This window comes from Mirounga angustirostris, unplaced genomic scaffold (genome assembly GCF_029215605.1).
Source record: "Mirounga angustirostris isolate CCGP_5_RB_7025 unplaced genomic scaffold, mMirAng1.0.hap1 SCAF_8, whole genome shotgun sequence".
In the NCBI taxonomy this organism is placed as follows: domain Eukaryota; kingdom Metazoa; phylum Chordata; class Mammalia; order Carnivora; family Phocidae; genus Mirounga; species Mirounga angustirostris.
Window position 1 is genome coordinate 129,935,048 of NW_026991716.1, and position 22,506 is coordinate 129,957,553.

Consider the following 22,506-nt stretch of genomic DNA (forward strand, 5'->3'; position numbering starts at 1 on the left):
AAAATGATGTGTCTGCTTAAACGGTAGCTGGGATTTAAAAAAAAAAAAAAAAAATCCCCCAGGGGTTGTAATTTGACTGCGCTCTTTGGCAACCCTCCAGTGACAAGTCCAAGTGCTTAATCTCGCTCTCCGGCTCTCCCCCTCCTCCTCCCCACCTTGCTCGCCCGGGGGCCGCGGGGAGGAGGGACCGAAGATCCGCTGCTCTCGGCGGCCGGGCCGGCATCTCGGCGCTGGGAGGGGCGGGCCCGGGCGCGGCCGAGACGGGGAGCGCGGCCGAGCGGCGGGGCCGAGCCGAGGAAGAGGAAGTCCGAGCCCGAGCGGCGGCGCAGGGCGCTCGGCGGGCGCGGGAGCCGGAGCCGGAGCCCGCGCAGCGCAGCCGCACCTTCCCCGCCGACCTGCGAGCGCGGCCGCCCGGCGCGGGAGCCGCCCCTCTCCCGGTAAGCGCCCGCTTCGCCCGACACCCGGGGTCCTTTTCCAGGGATGGGACCGCTCGCCAGGAGCCCCGGGGAACGGGAAGGGGACCCAGGGACCCTCGGCCTGGCACCCCAATCCGCAGGTGGCGGCGGGCGGAGCGGGGTGCCCCGGGCCCCCTCTCCCCGGCGCGCTCCCTCCGGGGTGGGGGCAGACGCTGTTCCCGGAGCGCGCCCCCGCCGCCGGGACCTGGGGCCCGCCGCTGCCCGCCGCCGCCTGGAGGGGGCGACGCGCCGCCGCCCGGGCTCGGGGGACTCCCGGTCCCCGAGTCCCGGCCCCAGCCGCGGCGCAGCCTCGATCTGCCGGCCCCGCTCTCCCGCCCCTCCGCCCGCTCCGAGAAGGGCTTTCTGCGGGCACCCAGGAGTGTTACAAACCCCAACCCCACAACTCAAACAGGACCGTCCGAAAACGGGACGCGATGGCCGGACACCCGAGGTTAACTCCCCAACACCGGTCCTGGCGCCTGGCCTCCCAGGACCCGCGAACCGCGGTGGGAGTCGGAGGACAGGGCGCTGCGTTTGGCTTGGGGGACCCCTGCCTTTGTAGGAACTAGCCTTGGGGTCCCGGCTCTGCAGATATGCTCCCTGGGGGTGGGGGGGCGGGGGTTGAGGTAGCTCATCCCATCCGTCACGGGGGTAAATGGTAGCACCTGGTCCGCTGGGACGTTGCCGACCTCCTGGCCTCGGAGGACGGCCGGGGTCTGCGCGGGATGCCCCAAGCCCAGCCCCGCTTTGTGTCCTCCGTTGAGAGTCTGGTTCCTAAACCAGAAGCCTAAGGAGGGTCTAATGGGAGAAGTTAAGCTGTTGCATTTCTTTCGGTTCCTTGGAAACAATGAGGTGGGTGACTTTTCAAGTGCGCCTTGGAGTCTTGTTTGTAGAGCCGGTGTTGTATTAAGTTCTGGTCCTTAACGCTCCGTTTGTACCACCCTCAGGTGGCCCCGGCTACTGCACAGATTTTTGAAATCGTTGAGTGGGAGCCCCGGGGAAGGCTGTTTCCAGCCGGCATCTATGTGGAGCTCCGGCGGAGAGCTGGTGTGGGGGGTTGCCGACCGGTGGATACCGAACTACCTCGTGTTTCGTATTTAAACCAGGAGGAGTCCAGAATGTTGACTCTAGGTCAAATTGGTCATCTCCCAGAATTCCAGGCCTAGAAGGTCGTGTAAATGCTATGAAAATAGTTATCAGGTGTTAAAATCAGCTTCTTCCGGCTTCTCGGTTTCTGTAGTTGACTGACTTTTAAAGAATTTATAGGCTTTGGACTTTGATTAGACGCTATTAAAACATTCCCAAGCCCGTCGTGTCCGGGAATAAGAAAACTCTATTCTAACTTGAGACCTGAGCAGGCGAGTCCCTCCGGTGCCCTTGGCTTCCCGATTATAAAGCGATGTACAGGAACCAGGTAGTTTCTAAAGCTTCGTGCTCACTCCCCCTGCCCCAAACCTCTGGTGATACTGATTTGGGCTACAATATTCAAGACTTACATAGAAAAGTGATGGTTTGACATATGATCCTTTAGTGTCTTTGAGTCTGGATCCCTAATTCTTCACTTTCCTTTTTGTCCGATTTGAGGCCCCTGTCAGGCCCCCAAATCACCCGAAGAAATGTTGTCCCATCTTGCTGACTTCATACCGCGTAGGCCACCCATAGCCATCACTGCCTGACCTTTCCCTTCCGTCCTGCATCCGCTCCCTGAAGCTTGCTTTTGAGGGGCAAAGTGAGAAAATTATCTGGCAGTCGGGTCCGTGACCTAATCATGCTTTCCTTGATCTGTTTCCCTGCTCATCTCCATCTTCACCATGGGCACCAGTTCTTCCGGTGACTTGAATATGGATGATGCTACCAGATACAAGCTTAAATATTTCCATGGGACACTCAATCTGTGCTCTGGACAGGTTAAGCAATCACTTTTAAACAAATCAATAGAAACCAGCAGTGTAATTTTTCTATTTATTTATTTATTTATTTATTTATTTATTTATTAGAGAGCGAGCGAGAGAGAAACAGCATGAGAGAGGAGAGGGTCAGAGGGAGAAGCAGGCTCCCCGCTGAGCCGGGAGCCCGATGTGGGACTCGATCCCAGGACCCTGGGATCATGACCTGAGCCGAAGGCAGTCGCTTAACCAACTGAGCCACCCAGGCGCCCGCAGTGTAATTTTTCAAAACCAAGAATAACCCGTACTATTTTGTTCTCCTTTGAGGATATGATTTTTGAGTGATTTAATTAGGATTTAATGGTTCGTAATCTGACATATACATATGGGGAATGCTTGAGTAGCACTGAATCTTTTGAGCTCTTAGTAAACTAAAAGCAATTCCTGGATCTATGCTCCGATTCTTTTTTTTTTTTTTTTTTAGATTTTATTTATTTATTTGACAGAGAGCACAAGTAGGCAGAGTGGCAGGCAGAAGGAGAGGGAGAAGCAGGCTCCCCGCTGAGCAGAGAGCCCAACTCAGGGCTCCATCCCAGGACCCTGGGATCATGACCTGAGCCAAAGGCAGATGCTTAACCGACTGAGCCACCCAGGTGCCCCTATGCTCTGATTCTTATTGGCTGCAATCCACTTTTTGCAGGCTTCTCCCTCCTGTTTTCATTGCTAGTGGTTGGTCTTTCAAACAATTATCACCTTTTAATCTTCCTGCAGGGATGTTTAGATGCATGGAATATTAAAGCTAGAACGCCTGGATGATCTTGGTCAGCCCCTACATCTTAAAGATTTGGTAAAGCATGAGTTGGGAAGAACCAAGTGCTCTGGAATTAACTGACCCGTGAATGAAATTTGCCTCCCTGCAGCTCATTACCACTGAGACCTTGACCCCTCTAAGGAAATTATTTAGATGTAGATTATTTTACAATCAGGAAAATGTAACAATTATAGGTGGTCACTCTCTCTGAATTATCTCACCTTGACTCATTTCTTCCTCTGTAAATTTAGGAAATAATGACTCTTCCCTGTGGAGTCATGCTGAGCGTTGATGATTATTAATGAGACGATCCATTGTAAGTGTTTGCCACACTGTATGCTTTAAAGGTGATTGTTGTTGATAAACCAAGTCCCAGAAGTGAGTGTTTTTGCTGGAGGTTACAAAGCTCTCTACTAGCAGAATTGTGATTTAACCCAGGTTCACTTGTCTTTACCCCAGTCGGTACTATCTAGAAATGATGGTGGCATAGGGACATATGTTTTATTAATTAATCATTCTTTCAGAAAAAAAAAAATCACTTGTCTCTTTCGACTTAGGAAAAACATGGTTCCTAAAGCAAAATGGTCATGTATTCAGCAGGGATGGAAATGGGAACATTTTCTAGACAAAGACTGTACGCAGCCGAGTACTTGGGGGTGGCAGGCATCTCAACTACTAATGTTTCATCACAGCCTGCATCAATCTTAATAAAATGAAAAGCTGACCCCAAAGACCCCAAAGAGCCATGGGTGTCTGTGCCAAGTAGAACTTACGAATATAGAGCCAGCTTTCAAGTAATTAAGAGACGACTCCACGTTCAGCTTTATATTGCTCACGCTGATGAAAAGCAACAAATGTTGTAGCAAAGATAATAGAAGTGTGGGCTGATCCTCCTAGTGAGAAGGCCCAGGTTTGTTTGTAGGATAACAGGGCCACAGGTTACCCAGATGCTACAGAACAACTTCTCGTATGCCTGGGTGATTCCTCTCCCAGTGATCAGGAGTTGACCGTATATCTAGAATAGTTTTCATGTTTGAGTCATGCTTTGCTATCTTTTCAATCTGTATACACAAGGTTACCCCCCCCCAAAAAAACACGTTTTTTTCTGGTGAGATAGAAGCCAAGTAAAAATTTCCAAGCCTAAACATCTTCTTTTGGTAAATAGATTGAATTACTGTTTGATGGAAAGCTAAAGTATGTTACATCCGTGGATCCAAAAACCCATAACCTTCTTCTTCCTTCCCCCATCCCATACAATCCTGGAGAAAAAGTCGACTTGAAGCATGTGAGGCTAAGTTTTGAAAAAGATTCCAGCTACACCCGCTTGATGTACTAACCCGATGGGAGGAGAGTCGGGGTTTTCACGGGTCTTTAATTAAGAAGGTTGCTCGGCGGGAAGCCTGCTTCTCCCTCCCCCACTGCCCCCGCTTGTGTTCCCTCTCTCGCTGTGTCTCTCTCTGTCAAATAAATAAATAAAATCTTTTTTAAAAAAAGAAGGTTGTTTTGGTAAGCTTTAATAACCAGGCTGCTGTGGGGCCTGCAGAAGCCACTTGCCACTAGCATGAGGGAAGGTAAAACCATTATAGCAGTTGGCCAAAAGCCAGCAAGCCCTAGAGTGTAAGGAGGACATCTTAAAATATCAAAGACAAAGTTGAAATGGGTGTGAGTCTAACAATCGGCTAAAAATTTAGAATTCTCCTAAGAGGAATTCCTAAAGCAATAAATTATCATACGATTGAACTGGCTTTCATTTCTGAGGTGGAACATAGATCTAGTTCTCTACGTGCCTAGTCACACTAGGCACTAACTCAGATGAGCTGTGTCAGAATAGAGACAGAGGAGGACAGTAAGAAGTTGTAGATGGTAAACCTTTTCCCATAAAGAGCCAGATAGTAAGCATTTTTCTGGTACCTGGATGCCTCTGCCATATATTCTTTGTGTGGGGGAGGGGAGTGCTGTTTGTTTACAGTCCTTTTAAAATATTAAAACTGATCTTTCCTCGACTGCCACGTAAGACAGGCTGCAGGCTGGCCTTGACCTGTAGCCATAATTTGTCACCTCTGTCCTAAATGAAATAGGCTATGTTTGTGGTATCCTTCAGTATTTTTGCAGAAACCCAAAATAACCAATAGGCTCTATTTAAGCTGGCTCAGTGGAAATGGACTTACAATCAAATCTCCTTTGTCATTCCTTTTTCCAGTTGTTCTCTATTTTCTCTTTAAGATTTAATGGTTCGTAATCTGACATATACATATGGGGAATGCTTGAGTAGCACTGAATCTTTTGAGCTCTTAGTAAACTAAGATTTCTTAGTTTACTTAGTTTACTTACTTTACTAAGATTTCTTAGTTTACTTAGTTTCCATATTTCCCCACATGCCTCTGCTAAGATTTCTTAGTTTACTAAGATTTGGGTGACATGATGGAAGTTCACTTCACCCAAAGGACCAAGTAGGTCCTTTCTGATAATGAAAGTAGGTCCTTCTGCAGCTGGATGATTCCTTTTGGCAGGTATCTGCAGGGATGTGTGAATCTTTAATGCACATAAATGCCTTTCTAGGGACAATGAAGGCATTAGCTGGAGCTTCTGTCCTTCTGTTTTCTAGAGTTAATTTAACATAAATACTCCTTCTCTCCTCTGTCTCCCAAGGGGCTGATCATTGTTCTGACCAAGTAGGTCCTTTCTGATAATGAAGTATGATAATGATGTATGCCTTTGAAGTCTGTTTGACGTAGCCTGCTCAATGGAAATGGACTTACAATCAAATCTCCTTTGTCATTCCTTTTTCCAGTTGTTCTCTATTTTCTCTTTATACTAGCCTTAGAAGTCTGTTTGACATAGCCATCAGTTGACATGGGAATGCCTTTGCCAAATTTCAATATTTTTCCTTCAGTTGGATGCTGAATGGGAGAGAAGCTTGGCTGAGTTGGAGTAAAGCCCACACTGAAATGGGTTATTGATGAAGAGTATTGATCATATGAAATGAAGTTCAACCCCTCCAGCATGGCACCCAAGGCCCTTGGACCTACTTTTCTTCTGGCACCTGCCATGTATACTCTATGTCCCTATCAGTGCAGGTAACTCAGAGAGCCCTAAGTGGGCTATGCTGTCTCTCATCGATGGTGGAATCTTTCCATACAAAGTTTAAATATCCATCACTCCTATAGAGCCTCTCCTCATCTTATCAGGCAGAGATGTAGACACCTGCACTTCTATATTAACACAGGACCTTACACATGAAGCATTTGGAAGGACAGAGGAATGTGGTGATCCCCAGTAGACAAATATTACTTTTTGAGGGTGGGGGAACTTTTATTATTTTTCTCTGTAGCTTCAGGGATCTTCCCATATAGCTTTGGACAAGCACAGAACTGTTTCCAGACTTTGTATGTGATACACAGAATAGCATCGTGCCTATGGGTCTGGTTTTTGAAGTCAGGATGTGCCGAGGTCTAGTCCTGGCTTCTCCACTTAAAAGTAGATAATAAGAATGACCTCTAAATTGCTAGGATTAATTGAGATTTGCCTCTGTAAAGCATTTAGTTCAGGGTCTGACCTGTAGTAATTGCTCAGTAAATGGTAACTTTCCTTCATTCCAGAGCCAGTTATTCAGAACTTACCATGTTTAGAATGATGCCTGACCGGGTTCTGGGCATAGTGGTGAACACAAGAGATGTGATCTCCATGGAGATGGGATGACCAAAGGGGAAGAATCAGGGTGATGGGTGGGCCACCTTAGGCCGGTGCTCCAGGAAGCCTCTCAGAGAAGGTAACGTGTGAACTGTGACTTGAATGATAACGATGAGTTCCTATCTCATCAAATCTAAGATACTTGTGAAATACACCATCTTTTAAGGTCCCACCAAGAGCAAATGGTGTCAATAAAATTGACACCCTCTCCTATAAGATACTTTCCGTAAGTTGTGAAAAATGTACATCTTAACATCAATGAAATTCATTGATATTTGTTGCTAAGTAAATATCCATTGAATACATTAGTGATACTCTATGGTTGCGTACCAGATTGGGCTCCAGTGGTTTACATTCTGAGTTTCTCTCTTCTGTTTCATAGCTCTGAAAGGTTGACTCAGATCCACCAAAGATAAATTAAGAATATAGTAAATTAAGACATTGTAAGACACATAAGACATTTGTGATCTGATGTGTTTTTTAAAACAGTTTAAAACTTTTACTTCAGTCATTTTTATTTATTTATTTTTTTAAGATTTTATTTATTTATTTGACAGAGAGAGACACAGCGAGAGCAGGAACACAAGCAGCGGGAGTGGGAGAGGGAGAAGCAGGCCTCCCGCCGAGCAGGGAGCCTGATGTGGGACTCGATCCCAGGACTCTGGGATCATGACCTGAGCTGAAGGCAGATGCTTAACGACTGAGCCACTCAGGCACCCTTTTACTTCAGTCATTTAAAGGAACAAAGTGTATAAGAGAATCCCATCTACGTGGAATTGACCTACACACACCTTGGGTAGGAGTGAAGTTGAGCAGCTTCTGCAGCTGGATGATTCCTTTTGGCAGGTATCTGCAGGGATGTGTGAATCTTTAATGCACATAAATGCCTTTCTAGGGACAATGAAGGCATTAGCTGGAGCTTCTGTCCTTCTGTTTTCTAGAGTTAATTTAACATAAATACTCCTTCTCTCCTCTGTCTCCCAAGGGGCTGATCATTGTTCTGACCAAGTAGGTCCTTTCTGATAATGAAGTGGAAGGGGCTCCATTTAGAATCAGCCCCCTTTTCTCCTCTGGCAAGTCTCCAGGTTTTCACACTCCAAGGAATGTTCTCTTCCCATATTTCCCCACATGCCTTCCTGTTCAGAGAGTAAAATACTACTTAAGTCTTTGCTTTCTGACCACCCTCTAAACTCTGAATCCTCGCTCATCAAGGTCTTTTTCTGCACCCAGTGTGGACCCTTCCTGTCTCTCCTTGTCCAGCTCACCCCATCTGTCCAAGATTCTTTTGACTCCTCGGTTTCTGAATGGATGACTCCATGGGAGCTTTGACAATACTTGGCTATTTCTAGCTGTCATAAAATGTGCTTTCATGCTGTTTTGGTATGACTTTCATCATGTCACCCAAATCCCTAGCACTCAGCGGCATGCTGTTCCCCTGCACATAGTAACTTCCTGGGGTCTCTTCCTCTGTGCCCTACCCTCTCCCAGTGGTCGACTGAAGCCCCAGCAAAGTCCCCTTCCGTGCTCCACCTGACTGGGAGGGGTGGTCAGCACTTGGCCAAGGAGGAAACACAGTGCAGACCTTTTTCTCTTCCAGAGCCACCCTCTGCGTCCCTCCGCAAATCTCAATTAATCCTAGCAATTTAGAGGTCATTCTTATTATCTACTTTTAAGTGGAGAAGCCAGGACTAGACCTCGGCACATCCTGCAACAGAAGCCCTCAGGTCTTAGGTGGTCTTCAGAATCGACACCCACTCTAGCTGAAATATGAGTCTTTGCAAACAAGTAGATGCAAAGGAAAGGTCATCTGTGGGCATTCCAGGGATGCCCATTAACCACAGTCCAGCCTTAGGATGATTTAAGGCTACTCCAACCTGTGACTAGAAAGCTGGCTGGGGGGGAGGGGAATGGGGGGGAGACATGAGGCCATGAGGAAAGGGCAGGGGCGCTGAACTGAGGCCATCACAGAGTTCAGCTTCCCGGGGCTGTGTGATTGCACATGGTCCTCAAACACTAACATCTGTGCTTCTCTGACGTGCTGGGAGAGAGGGAAAACTGTAATCTGGAGCATAAATATACGATCCTGTGTTTGTTCCCTTTAAACCATGTAAACCTGTTATTAGTTTAAGCATCTGTGTTGTGCTAAAATATTATCGCCGCCTCAAAGGAGGATATGGTAGCTTGTCTGAAACAGCTTACAGTCTAAATATTCAGGTGTCTTACACTTCTTAAAATGTGAATCAACTAAACACATGAATTATGGAGCCTAGGAGTCAGACTCAGGAATATAGGATTACCTAGAGGGGGACAGTGGAGCATAACAGAGACGTAGACTTTAGAAGTTAATTTTTTAAAAGAAAAGCCTTCTCTTACCTTATGCCTTTCCTATCACCGATCAGACCTTTTGGAGATTTGCTGAGGAATAATTAGGGTGAGGCTCAAAGGGTGATGAAGTGGGCAGGAGACAGATGGGAAATGGGCACGTGGATGGGCTGCCTGGGATTGGCTGTGGCTAGGAAAGTACTTGGGGAAATATTTGGAAGCGTCTGGAATATAGTTATGGAGCAAAATCTTGGTGGTCTTGGCTTTTTTCCACTATTCTTCACTGTGTATATGAGATAAATGCTTTTTTCCCCCTCTCTCCTTTAACAGTTGTTTGGGTTAAGCACTAAGAAATGCCAATTTACCACAATATTTAATGATATCTGATCTTGAAGCTAAAATGGTAAGGAAAGTAATATGAAAATAATGTTTTTGTGGCACATGGAACCCCGTAGCCCCCGGTGTACCCTGTCACAACAAGACATTACCTCTACCAACTTACAATCCAGATGACTTCCAGAGAGTGTCATCCTTATAAAGCACTCTTATTTTTGTTGTTGTTGTTGTTATTTCTTTCTTTTTAGAAGTTACCCTGATGTGAAAGCAAATACCATAAAGTTCTAAAAATTTGTTATGAGCCCCACAATCGCAATGCCTTTCAAAATCCAGAATACCCCCAAGGAGCAAAAAGAGATTGATGTCGCTTTATGGTCTGCCATATCAAGATGCGATACTATCTAACCTAGTACTATAGTTCAAGAAATTTCCAAATAGGAAGTTAACAAGTATTTGTTTTCACCTTTTTATATAAATGAAGAAGAGAATACATGTCTGTACGAGCTAAAGACATAATAGCTAGCAACAGCTGGCCTAAAAGTCCCCTTGGTTTTGGATTACTGATATACGCAATAAACGTATTTTACAAACGTTCAGAAACTATATACCATATACCAATGAGAAGATTCTTATTTGATACTCTAATATGTACAATAGATATGGCAATCAAATGTCGTACTCTCTTGTTGCTCTCTTTGCTTCCTTATTGTAATACTAGTCCAAACACTCTTTCCATGGCATCAATTGTGGGAAAAATGGTGTGCATGGAAAAGATTAACTTGTTTTTCTAAGGTTTGAATCCTCAGAGTTGAGATGGGGGGGGGGGAATAGCCTGGAACTGGGCACTCTACATATGTCACTTAGAAGTTATTTGAAAATGCCTTCAGTAATGGGGTTAAAACCATGTAACGAAGGTGTTATGAGATTTAAGCATGCAATGTATGTATGCTGCCTAGTAAATAATAAGCCCTTGCTAAATAGTGGCTCTTTCACTGTGTTCACTGGGTGTCACTCTTCAGTTTTATTCCCTGCTCCCAGACGCTGGAACAATAAACCAACATGTCAATAACCGAGGCAAAAGTCAATGGTAAGACGGAGGGAAGAAGAACACATTTTGGGGGTTTGTTTTACTGTAGTAGAGACACGATATTCATTATACTTGAACATTCCGATGAGAATTAGTTTATTCCACAAAGATAATTTCCTAAACTCTGGGGATACGTTGAACAAAACAGACCAAGTCTGGAATGAAGGGAAAACTCTTTGTGAGGAGTGCTCTAAAGAAAAGAAGATAGGAAAAATGCAAGAGGGGTGGGGCACTCTCTTTGTCCCCCGGGGGGGGGGGCCCCAAGGGCCAATCTGAGCTGGTTACATTGAGCCAAGGCTTAAATAATAAGTGACCCTGAGAAGATCTGAGGGAAGAACATTCTAGGCAGAGGGGGAAAAAAAAGTGAGGAGGACCTAAGAGAAATAAGCTTGGTGAGTTCTAGGAAAGGAAAGGCAGGCTGTGGGTGTGAGACAGGAGAGCAGTGGTAGTGGGGGGATGAAGCTGGAGGGGTAGGCAGGACCTGGATTGTGTCAATCTTTATATTATCAGAGGTCTTTACCGTGGCTTAAAAGTGCAGTGCAAAGCCACTGGAAGGTTTGAAGCAGGGGAGTGACATGATACGATTAATGCCCAATTATCACTCTGGCTGCCGCGCAGAGAAAGGACTGCGTGGAAAGTTCTGGAAACAGAATAGTTGGGGCGCTATCGCATTGGTGCAGAGGATGCTCGCAGAGGAGGTGGTGAGAAGTGGGTTGATTCAGAACTGGAATGTCAGCCAAGATGGTACAGCTCAAGGAGAAGGAATTTATGGGGATTTGGAAGCAGCCTGGCTACTGTTACTTGTTTTGACCTATGTGCTTACCAGTCCCCATCTTGGGTTCCATCGCCCTCTCTTTTTCGGCTCCCCTAGGTGGGGTCACAGAGCGATACATGGCTGCAGGTCTCTGTGAAGCCAGGACCAATCAGCTCACCTCCCCCTAAACCCCTTCACAGCCAAGTACCCCTTCCTTCCAGCTCCGTAGCATCCTCATTACCTCATTTCTAGCACTTGCAATGTGGTATTTCTGATAACCACTTAGTTGGTCTGCCTTCCCTCACTAAACTGTGAGCTCCTTGACAGCAAGTATTTGAACAAAATAATTTTTCTTCTACTGGTTGAAATGAGCATTAAGAAAGCTGGGCCAAAACCTTTGTTTTCACAAATTAGTTGAAAAAAAGGAAATTCTGAGTAGGTAGCTAAATATCTGAAGGAGGAGGAGGAAGGAAAGGAGAAAACAAAGAAAAGAAAATGAAAGGAGGAGGCAAACCCACTGGAGAAATTCGGAGGTTCTCTGCTTCAACACTTCATGAAGGTTTCTTTAGGAGAGTATTTGTGTTCAAAGGACTTTCTGCAAGAGGAGTCCAGTAGCTATTGGTTTGAAAATTGCCTGGGTCTGCAGTAAATGTGGTGCTCTATAAATATGTATGTTCATTGCCTGCCTTTCGCTGGTTTATAATGTAGTTGGAAGCTCAGCAGTGTTTATTCTGGAGCAGAAACAACTATCAGAGAAATTGTAGTGGTAAGAAGTCTCTAATGTTGCCGTGGTTGAGTGACGGCTCTGCATTTCCAGACAGGATATCAGCCTTATGCCAACTCTGTAAACATGCTTCCTAATGCAGGGGGAGGGCACCTCAGACCTTTTGGTAGGTCGTGAATCTCCTGGGGCATGGAGGTTATGCCTTATTCATCCTGGAATTCCCAGTACAGAGAGCATGGTCAGTAGACGCCCTTGACCTTTAATCAATTGTTTGATTTCAAGTTTGGTCTGGTTCTTGATTTCCACTGTAAAGTGGGATTGAGAAGTCTGATGTTCAATGTTAATGTTTGGGTTTTGGATGAAAACCTTAATTCTAGTTTACCAACTTCAAGCTTAGACGTGTAAAAACAAGTTTGAGAAGTCTGTATTTGTTATTCTCATATTCAGAATTTAGCACTCTTACTGGAAAAAAACCGAATATGGCTAAACCACGTTGTTTCGTGTTATTTTAAGTGGTGCAATGATTGTTCTGTTATTTGCAAATTTAACTTATTAAGACAGGTCTTTGAAGGATCCTGTCGTGTTAGAAGGGAATGGATTCTGGTAGCCTTGTTTTAGTGACTAGGCTTATTAGGAAATAATCAAATGACACTTCTTTTAGAATACTCCGGTTTAGATTTTCTGGCTAAGGTAGGGAGGCACTATTGTGTTTCAAAAGAAATCAAGAGAAAAACTGCAGTGGGCCTGTCCAAACCTCCCACTTATTTGCACACCTCCTGGGATTTATCTGTTGGCTTTTGCACAATTGATTCAAAGTCACCCACTCAGAATTGGGCTCATAATCTCTCTTTCCAGACCTACCTCCAACTTCCTGGGGTTGTTTTTTTCCCTCCTTTTCCAATTCTTAGTTAATAGCACTGTAACTCACTAGTCACGGCAAGCCATTTCCTTCTCTCTCCTGCCTTGTCCAATCAGTTAGCAGTGACTTCCTAAACAGTTCTCAATCCAAATTCACTTATGCATGCCGCCACACCCCGTCCCATCCTTTTAGACACTTATCTCTTGCCTAGACTGTTCGAATAATTGTTGATCTAGCATTGATTGATGTATCTAGAACACAAATTTGGCCAGTGATTACCTTGCCTCTTGTAATGGCTTAACCCAAAAGAAGGGTTGATGGTAGAACTTGAGGTAGAGATAAAAGTCCCAGACAGAGAGACTTTAGCATTTCTCTGGTCACATTCCTCCCTCCTATCTCAGGTCCAGTAGGGTAGGCATACTCTGAGGGCTCTACCTCTAGACCATCCAGAATCCTACTTCTCATGGACTTCACTGCTCCCACTGGGTCCAATTCCTTTGCCCTCTCTCCCTGGATTATTGCAATAGGTTCCTAACTGGTCTGCCTGCTTAGATCCGTGCTCTCTACTATCTCTCTTCTACACAGCAGCCAAAGTGATCCTGTCCATAGGTTGGCTAATTCAAATTCCCCTCATGGTTTCCCAACTCACTTGGAGTCAAAAGCATATCTGTGAAACAGCCTCCAAGACCCTCCCCAGTTGGCCCCTGCTCCCTTCTTTCTCTCCGATCCCGTCTCCTGCTCTTGCCCACATACTCCCTCTGCCTCAGCTCACTGGCCTCTTTGCAGTTCCCACATACGCTGAACAAGCTCCAGCCTCTGAGTGTTTTCAAGACCTCTGCCTGGAAAATTCTTCCCTGGATATCAAAGCCTTACTGTCTTTCTGCTTGCAATTCCCTGCTCAAGTGTCACCTTATCAAAGAAGTCTTCCTCATCACGCTTTATAAAATAGGAACCTCATACCTTGCAAGCTATATCCTTCTTACCCTACTTCATTTTTATTTTTGGCATTTATCAACACCTAACAAAGGATATATTTGTTTCTTTTCTGTTCTTCGTGAGAGGAGAGGATTTGTGTTGTTTTCACTGTATTTCCAATGTTTTAGAACACTGCCCAGCACAGAGAGAAGCTTATACATTTTTCGAATAAATCCTCATCACCATTGCCATCTCTGGCCTCTAAGTAAGGTAGGTTCTGCTTGTCTGATACCGTTAGTCCGCATTCTAGAACAAGATCAGCAGCCTAAGGTGTTGTCTATGGATGCGGGTGAGTAGGTGGGTGAATACTTAGGAGTAGAAATGGTGAGAACCTGCCCTGTGATTCCACCTTTTTCGATTCCTACACTCGTGCTCCTGGGCTTTGAAGACATTTCCTTAGGAGATCCCCCTGGGCCAATTGTCTGCCCTCTAGCGCCATCTTACCCAGAAAGCTTTGGCTGTTCTCTCATATCTGCCTGGACTCCACCCAGGTTGCTTCCCTACGTCCTGCCTTACTCCTCCACGGTGCCCACAGAACCAAATAACATCTCACGTGTCGCAGACACTCAAAAAATACTGAGTCACTGCTTGATATCTAGGTCCACTCATTTACCCTTCATTATTCAAATGCTACATATCCATCAAAATAGGCAGTGTGGTATGACGGTTAAATGTTTAGACTCTGGAGCTGGACTACCTGCTTCCACACCGGGTTCCCCCATTCAGAGTTGGCATGACTTTGGACAAGCTATGTGGCCTCCCTAGCTCAGGGGCAGCAGCGCACAGACAAGGGCAACAGTACCAGCTCCCAGGCTTAGGATGAGGATCAGATCCAGTCATTCTTTAACATGCTTGCAAAACCTACTTCTGGCATCCAGAAAACACTGGTTAATGCTAGCCATTATTTTCATTAGCATTTCTTTAAAACTGACATCTTTCAGAAAACTCAAATTGCTCTCTTTTTAATTACCATGTTAATCAGCTTCATGTATATTAATGCCTTAGCCTGATATGGATTACCAACTCATCCATGTCTTATTAATTATATATATGTATAATATTACATTCATTTAGAAATATTATATTTATCCACTCTCTGTTCAGCATTTTCCTCCTCCCTTCCTTGCTTTATTTTTTCTGCATAGCAGTGTGTCTGAGTGACACACTGTAAATTACTATTTATCTTTTTAAGTTCTTCAGGGAGGAATCTCTCCTCTAATTAAAGAAATTTCCAAATAAACACAAGTAGAGAAGATAGTATGATGAACCCCAAGTACCCATCTTGCAGATTGAACAAGGCCAACCTTGTTTCATCTGTTTCCCCATGAACCTCCCTCCCCTGCTTTGTAGCAGTAAAAGCAAATCCTAGGTATCATGTTTTACTCATAAATATTTCAATATGTATTTCCAATGGATAAGAACACTTCCATAATAACCACCAGTTAATTAATATGTCTACTAAAAATAGCAGTAGTTCCTTAATATCTATTCTTATTCTGTCTGTACTCAAGTCTCCCTGTTGGAGCAGGGGTATTTTTTTGCCTGTTTTGGTTGCTGCTACATCCCAAATACCTAACAGGCCCTGCAGTATTTAACCAAATGAGTGGATAAGTTGTATTCTCGAATTTTATTTTTGAAAGACAACTCCATAAAAATATTATAAATGGTGATTGCGATCTTGGGCTAATGAAAGAAAACCCACTTGACTCATGGTGTAGCTGAGGCATAATTCTGTCTAATGTTTACACGTCGATAGAACTAAACCGGCGTCTTTAATGAGTTCTCAGTTGGGACGGGCCATCTTTGAACCCGCTGCTCTTGCCTCAGAGGATGTGAAACTCCATCTCTCTTCACCTTCTTGAACAGGGAATGAAGATAGCCTGGTTCATACTTTTCGAGCTGAATGGACTGTCTTTGAACGTGAACTGTACTACTTACCTGCTGTTTCTTCTTCCATAAAGTGGGGGATAAGGATAACTACCACACAGGATTGTTAGGAACATGTAATGATAGTAGATAAACTGTTACCCGGTGCTTGGGCTTTAGCAGCTGTTTAATGAACAGTCGAGATCTGTCCGTTGTCACCAAGCCACTGTTGTTGGCAGTCTCCAAGGCAAGAGTCCCCAGGAGAGAGAGAGGAAGGCCCCCAAGGGTTGACTGGGGGCAGGTGGCTACTGAATGGAAGCTGACCCTCAGCAGGGCTCTTCCCCAGGACTTCCGGCCCCTCCATCCAGACTCTCTCTCTCTCTCCGTTCAGGTTGGCCCTTTAGGGTTTCTTACTTTTGCTGGGGTCTCCTGCAGAATGGGAAAGGGGTGTTGTTCTTTTACTTCTGGGCAGTACACTGCCCTTTCAGGGATTACTTTGAAGAGCTTTTACTGCTAATAATGAGATTGAAAAACATCATAGTTCTACCTTTGCTTTTGAGTAAACACTAGGGAAAAATAGTTGCATGAAAATCAGATTTTGTGCTTTCTTGAATGAATGACTAGGTTACACTATAGATTCCTATCTAAGTAAGATTATTTTCGTGAATCTGGGGGCACAACTGGTCTTGTCAATGACATGTCGGCGAATCACTTCTCTTAATGAGCTTAGATACAAGGTCAGTTTTTCTCTCCATCATTCATCTAATACATGGACATGTCTTCTCGGTTTTGTGATTTGAAGTAGCTTCCCTCTATTTCCAATACTGCAGCTTGCTCTGAGGTGGATTAACTTGGTATTTGAGATGAACGAGGCTTTGTATAATCTACAACTTCTGCAAAGCTCAATCTCTTTCCACAGCACAGAGAGGTTCAAAATGTTAGAGCCAACTCTGATAGCTTGACCAGAACATGCACCGGTGAGCCCTCTTCTGCATTCCGTGCCTGCGGCCCCTCCCCTCACACCAACCCCCAAATACAATCCAGAGTCTTCTGTTTGCTCTCGCTTGACCAGTGTCACCCTCTGAGAGCTGGCATCTGCTTTATTTCCTTCCTGCTCTATTGCAACACTCCTCTTTTCCAAATCTCAGTGGAAATTTTGTAATATGCATATATTTAAATTCTCCCAACAGGGAAAATACACAGATGTAAACTCTCAAAGGCTAGAATTTGTTGTGAGAAGAATCAGAATGAAGAGGCATTACAGTGGGCGAAGTCAGCTATGAGGAATAGAGTGGAAATTCTAAATAAGCAATAAGAAGACAGGAAGGGGCAGGGCATCTGGAGAGCGGGCATGGGGGAAAGGTAAGGCAGTGCAAGGGCTACGGTGAGGGGGATGAAGCTTCGCCTTCTGATTCCCATGTGCCTCCTGTTACAGCAAGGAACAGCAGACCCTGGAGAGATGGCCCTGGTGGTGGAGGTGGTAGAAGTTAACATTGACTGAGCACTTACCAGCCCGGGCAGGGTTCCAGAGGCTTTGCATACACTTACTAATTTCATGCTCACAAGCACTTTGTGGACAAAGGCTCCCATTTTGAAGAGGAAGAAACAGGCGTCATAATAGTTAGATATCTGGTCCAAAGACACCTAACTAATCAAGGGCAGCGCTGGGATCAGTGCCCAATGGCCTGACTCCAGATCTCATGCACACAGTATGCTTGGTGTGTGGGTTGGGATTGGATTCAACTGCCGGTGGGGGTGGGGAGGGGGACACAGGTCTGAGTAAGTCCAAGACCAGTAGGTAGCTGTCTGCTCATAGGGACCCAAGCTCCTTCTATCTTGTTGCTCTGAAAGATATCATCTTAAGCCTGGGCAGCCATATGCCCAGTTAAAATTGAGGATTGCATTATTGTAGAAGAAAAAAGTGGCTAGTTGGGGGACAACTCAGCTGCTAAGATAAAAGGAAGGTGACATGTGCAAGGTGTGGCATTCCAGAGGGAAGGAGCACCTATGGCCAGAGTCACGGAACTCTACTGCTCAAGCGCCTTGCCGACCTATGACTCAGGGTAGCTTACTGAAGTACTTGATTGACAACTGAGCTACCTTCGCTAAAAGCCAAAACCGTATCTAAAATACGTAACATCTGGCAGGATGCCCAACTTAAGTACAAATAAATATTAGATTCTAGTGTTTGATTAACAACTGGATATTTCCAACAAACACTTCATTCTGGCAAGGGCTGTTTACTAACAGAGTCAGAAGCAGTTTCTCCTGGAGAGGAAGCTTCTAAAGATGCTAATCATCATAGGATGTCAGTCATTCATGGAGACATCAGGAAACACCTGAAAACTGATACGGTCTGCTTGCTTCCATCAGCTTAATGTCTTGTACGAACTTGCTTTTCTGTCAAAGAGCTGGACTCATCAGACGCTTGAAGGACTCCGCAGTTGGAATGAATTGATTAATCAAAGAAATGCTTGCAGTTTCAACATCCTCAATCTACTGTGATAGAAAAGAAACCACTGGTAAATGCTGAACTTCTAGAATTAAGACCTACGTTGAGGGTGGGCTGATTTCAACATTATTGAGAGGATTAGAAAGAAAATCAGAAAACCGAGAACGAGGATAGCAAAGATTTTTGCCAAGAGGAGGAATTTGAAGAAGTGCAGTCGAGTTAAACTGTATGTTTTCAGAAATGTAGATTCTGTGAATTTTCTTCTATTGCATATCCCCAGAGAATTACAGGAAATCCTTTGTTACAGGGTATCCTGAGTTGGAGGGTTTGTTAAGTTAAAAAAAAAAAAAAAAAAAAAAAAACAAAACCACTCATTTGGTGGCAGGCTTCTGGTGAAGATTATAGAATCCATTTACGCTCCGCTGAGTTTGAGGAACAGCAATCGCTTTCATCATACTTGTTTGCATGGTGGCCCAGAGAAGAATTAAGAGACTTCCTTTTTAAAAAGTTTTTGCTAAGACAGCACTTTTATTTTCCAGTTGAGTCAATGGGATTGTCTTCTATTGGAATTCCAAAATCAAACTTGATGTCCTAGTGAGATTTAAAAGTAAATTGATGAGAAGTAATTAACTAGTTAATTACCAGTGTGGCAGAATAAACTTGTGCTTTAAAAGTTGCTGAACTACTCAAATGGCTGGGACTTTCAGAAGAAGGCTATTTGTTGATGTCGCGAAGCCTTTGGCAGTACTCTAAATGTCCCTGGCAAAGTTTCCTGTAGAACTCAGCAAGGTTTTTGGTCTACTTTAGAGGTGTTTGTCAATTTCCAGGCTGCCTGTGAAAGTTAAGAACAGTGATGGTGATGGTAAGTGGTGAATAAAGCTGCCAACTGGTGTGAGTGGGCTTGTGAGGGGAGCTCAGCAGAGCACTCACCAGGCCTTATAAATGCAAAGGATTTCCTTCCATTCTCTGAGGCCTTTTGACAGACAAATGATTCCAGTTTATTGATGGGCATATCAGCAGGCATTGTTCTGTGGAGGGCCTGGGGTGTGGGAACAGGTCTTAAGGGGCGAGGGGATATATCCGATGATCCGTGGGAGGATGGAAAGCATGGAAAGCGAATATGGTGTGTGTGCTGGTAACTGTTTAACGACCTCCTGGGGTGGGGGTAGGGGGCTCTGTGTGTAATTTGCAAATAATAATACAAATGCAAACTGATTTTCACAGAATGCTTTTGTTAATGTTTGCCAAACTTCTTACATTTGTAAGCAACTTGTTAATAAGCCAATATAGTCTCCATGTGAATATTGTTATTTTCTTTCACATTACTAAGACAATGAAGTTGTGTGTCAGTTTCACTCACTCATCCGTGATGCAGGTGACTCTCTACTGATTTGAAAGCTGGATGAATATTTCCACCTTTTTTGTGCTATTTATACAATGCAACAGCTATAGGGCCTTCTATGTTTTAATCTGCATTATTAACATTTTCTTCAGCGCTTTCTTAGACGTGAAGAGAACAAATCAAGCCCAGATTCGTAGTGTTTGCCTACTTCCAAGGTGTAAATATCCCCACTGTGGCTACTTCCCTGCTATGGATGTGACATCATTGAATGCAGGCTGGGGCAGAAAGGGGCACTGGTCCACCGTTAAGACAGGATTTCTTTCTTTTTTTTTTTTTTTTAAGATTTTATTTATTTATTTGAGAGAGAGCACATGAGAGGGGGGAGGGTCAGAGGGAGAAGCAGGCTCCCTGCCGAGCAGGGAGCCCAATGCGGGACTCGATCCAGGGACTCCAGGATCATGACCTGAGCCGAAGGCAGTCGCTTAACCAACTGAGCCACCCAGGCGCCCAAGACAGGATTTCTACGACACAGAGAAAATAGAGGTCATTGACCTCAAAAGCAGAGGTAGCAGTAAAATAATTAAGAAAGGATGAGTTTGGGGCATTTATATCTTTATTTTTAATACAACTTATTTAATTTTAAGTTTATATTACTTAGGTTTTAATGCTGCCTCTAACCACGGGCTCACAACGTTCCTGAAATGTAACACTGGGCTCCTGCGAGCTGCTAAGGAAGAGTCTTGAGGAGGAGAGCGCCCCCTCTCCCAGCCTAGGGATGAAGGGAGGAAGCATAGCTGGGAGTGGTCATCTGTGCAGTTTTTGACCTGACGAAACATTTTGGAAGACAGCCGCAGTTTCCCTTCAAGTGTGGGGCAAACTAAATAAAGGTGGCCCCTAAATTACTAAGGGCAATTCAGATCCAAAGGGAAGAAACTATAGAAAGCAAAAACACAGTTTAGACTTGCTTTGGGAACCGATTCTAGACAATTTGACTCAAGTGAGGACTTTTCTCAAAATTCTACCCATTGAGAGATCCACGTGGTTAAAGACTTGGGGGTGGGTGGGTTCAAAGGTCACCTCTGTTCGGTGCCTGCTTGCTTTAGCAGGTCCCACTTCCACACACCCCCGCCCCCCCACCCCAGACCCCCAGAAAGGCTCTCACGTTCTTGCATATTCTCCTTTCTTCCATCCTTGTAGACGGGTGTTTAGCTTTATCCACGCTTGCATTGGCTCACACCCATCACCCAGCTCAGAGAAGACCCTCAGAATTCATACACCCTTGGAAGGCAATAGAAGATTGTAAAAATCGGCATATTTCTGACACATTTTCATTTGAATTAATTCAATCTGAACCACTTTATTCCTAATGCCCACTGAGACCCTCCGTACTAAGGGAGCAGATAGGTGGGAAGCGAGGCAGTTTTGGAGCAGGGAACTTTGAGGAGCCAAGGGAGGCTTTCATGGGACAGATGGAGGGGTAAGGAAAATAAAATGCATGCTTCTAGATGCTTCCTCTCCTCAGGCTTGACAGGAGAAATGTCTTTGGGGTTTTTTCCTCCCTCCCACTTTTTGCTGCCCACAAGCCTCCAAATAGCACCACTCTGCTTCTCACAGGAGCGAATGGTGAAAACCAACTCTGACTTCTAGGTGGGAAGACAGAGCTTGCAGAGGACAACCCATTTGCTGCTTGGACTGCTTACAGTTTTGGCCATCAATTGATTTCTTTTTCCCAAAGGATGTGTTTTGAGTTAAGGAGGGTGGATTGTAGCATTAACACTAACACTGATGCCGCCACATCTTGTGTGTAAATGCCACGTTTTAGTTGGTCACAGTCACACGATCATTACCATCTTTATATTTTTATGATATGTGTTTATTTTTTTTGCCTTTGTGTTTACTTTTACTGTTTCTTGTGCGTGCTTTTACAATTTTTACTGACTTTTCCATCGGAAAGGAGATTTTTATGTATGGGAAGCAAAGGAAAAGTACTGATTCAGGTTGGGCCGTTAGAAGTAATTCCAAATCTGTACTCCTCAAAATCCTTGTCTGGCGGTTCAGGTAGCCCCAGACACGGGGCAGCCTGACTGCGTTCTCATGGCGGGAAGACCCCCTGACTCCGTTGCCCCTCTGCTCTGCCCACTCCCGGCCACACCCCGGCCAGACCTGGCAGGTCCCGATCCCACAGGAATTTGCTGCAGCTGCCTGGCCTATCCTTTGTCCCTCCAGACCCCTTCAGTATTTGCGCAAGTGGGGAAGGGCTCTATGTAAACACCGTCACTCCCTCTGTGACCACTGGGCATTCCACACCCACTTCATCCAAGTGAGGGTGAACAGAGCCAATTGTGTGTTCTATCTTGCTTGTCTTTTAAATTGCCAGATCCTTTTGACTGACTTGGCTATTTTTTTGAGGTTGTCTAGACTTCTGCTGTAATGATGAATGTATGTGTGTGTGTGTGTGTGTGTGTGTGTGTGTGTGTTCATTCAGTAAATATCTGAGTACCTGCTCCTTGCCAGGCGTCATTCCTCCGCTGTGTGGGCACAGGGGTGAACAAGGCTGAGGATCTGCCCTCTCGGAGTTTGCATTCTCTGCAGAAGACGGATACAGACAAGTAAACATCAAATGCTATCAGGACAAGGAAGAAAAGTAAGGCAGGGTGGTGGGACCGAGAAGGAATATGGATTGGGAAAGAAGGGCTCGTTTCCTTAGTGTTACCAAATAAAGCTCATTTGTCGATGTTAAAAAGTGGTAGTCAGAGGAAGTAAATAAATCTCTGCAATTTATCCTGCCTCCATAAGGAGAAGAAGACCTCTGGCTTCACTCTCTCGGATCGAATCTCCAAGATGTCATTTCTGTGCCTCAGTTTTCTCGTTGTAATGTGCGTTAGTAACGCACCCCTGAGTCACTGAAAGAGTAATTGTGTGAATACTTGTAATGTGGTTGGAGTGG

General features: G+C 44.9%; 1 protein-coding gene across 3 annotated transcripts in view; it reads left to right on the forward strand.

The window, feature by feature from the left end:
- Positions 1-200: 200 nt before the first annotated feature.
- Positions 201-22,506, forward strand: part of PLEKHG1 (pleckstrin homology and RhoGEF domain containing G1) — a 226,066-nt gene continuing 203,760 nt past the window's right edge. For 2 of the 3 annotated variants that reach the window (XM_064598221.1, XM_064598222.1), the window contains exon 1: positions 201-437. The gene's annotated coding sequence lies outside the window, so the exon portion shown is untranslated. The remainder of the gene's footprint in view (positions 438-22,506) is intronic. The other variant, XM_064598219.1, reaches the window with a different exon arrangement.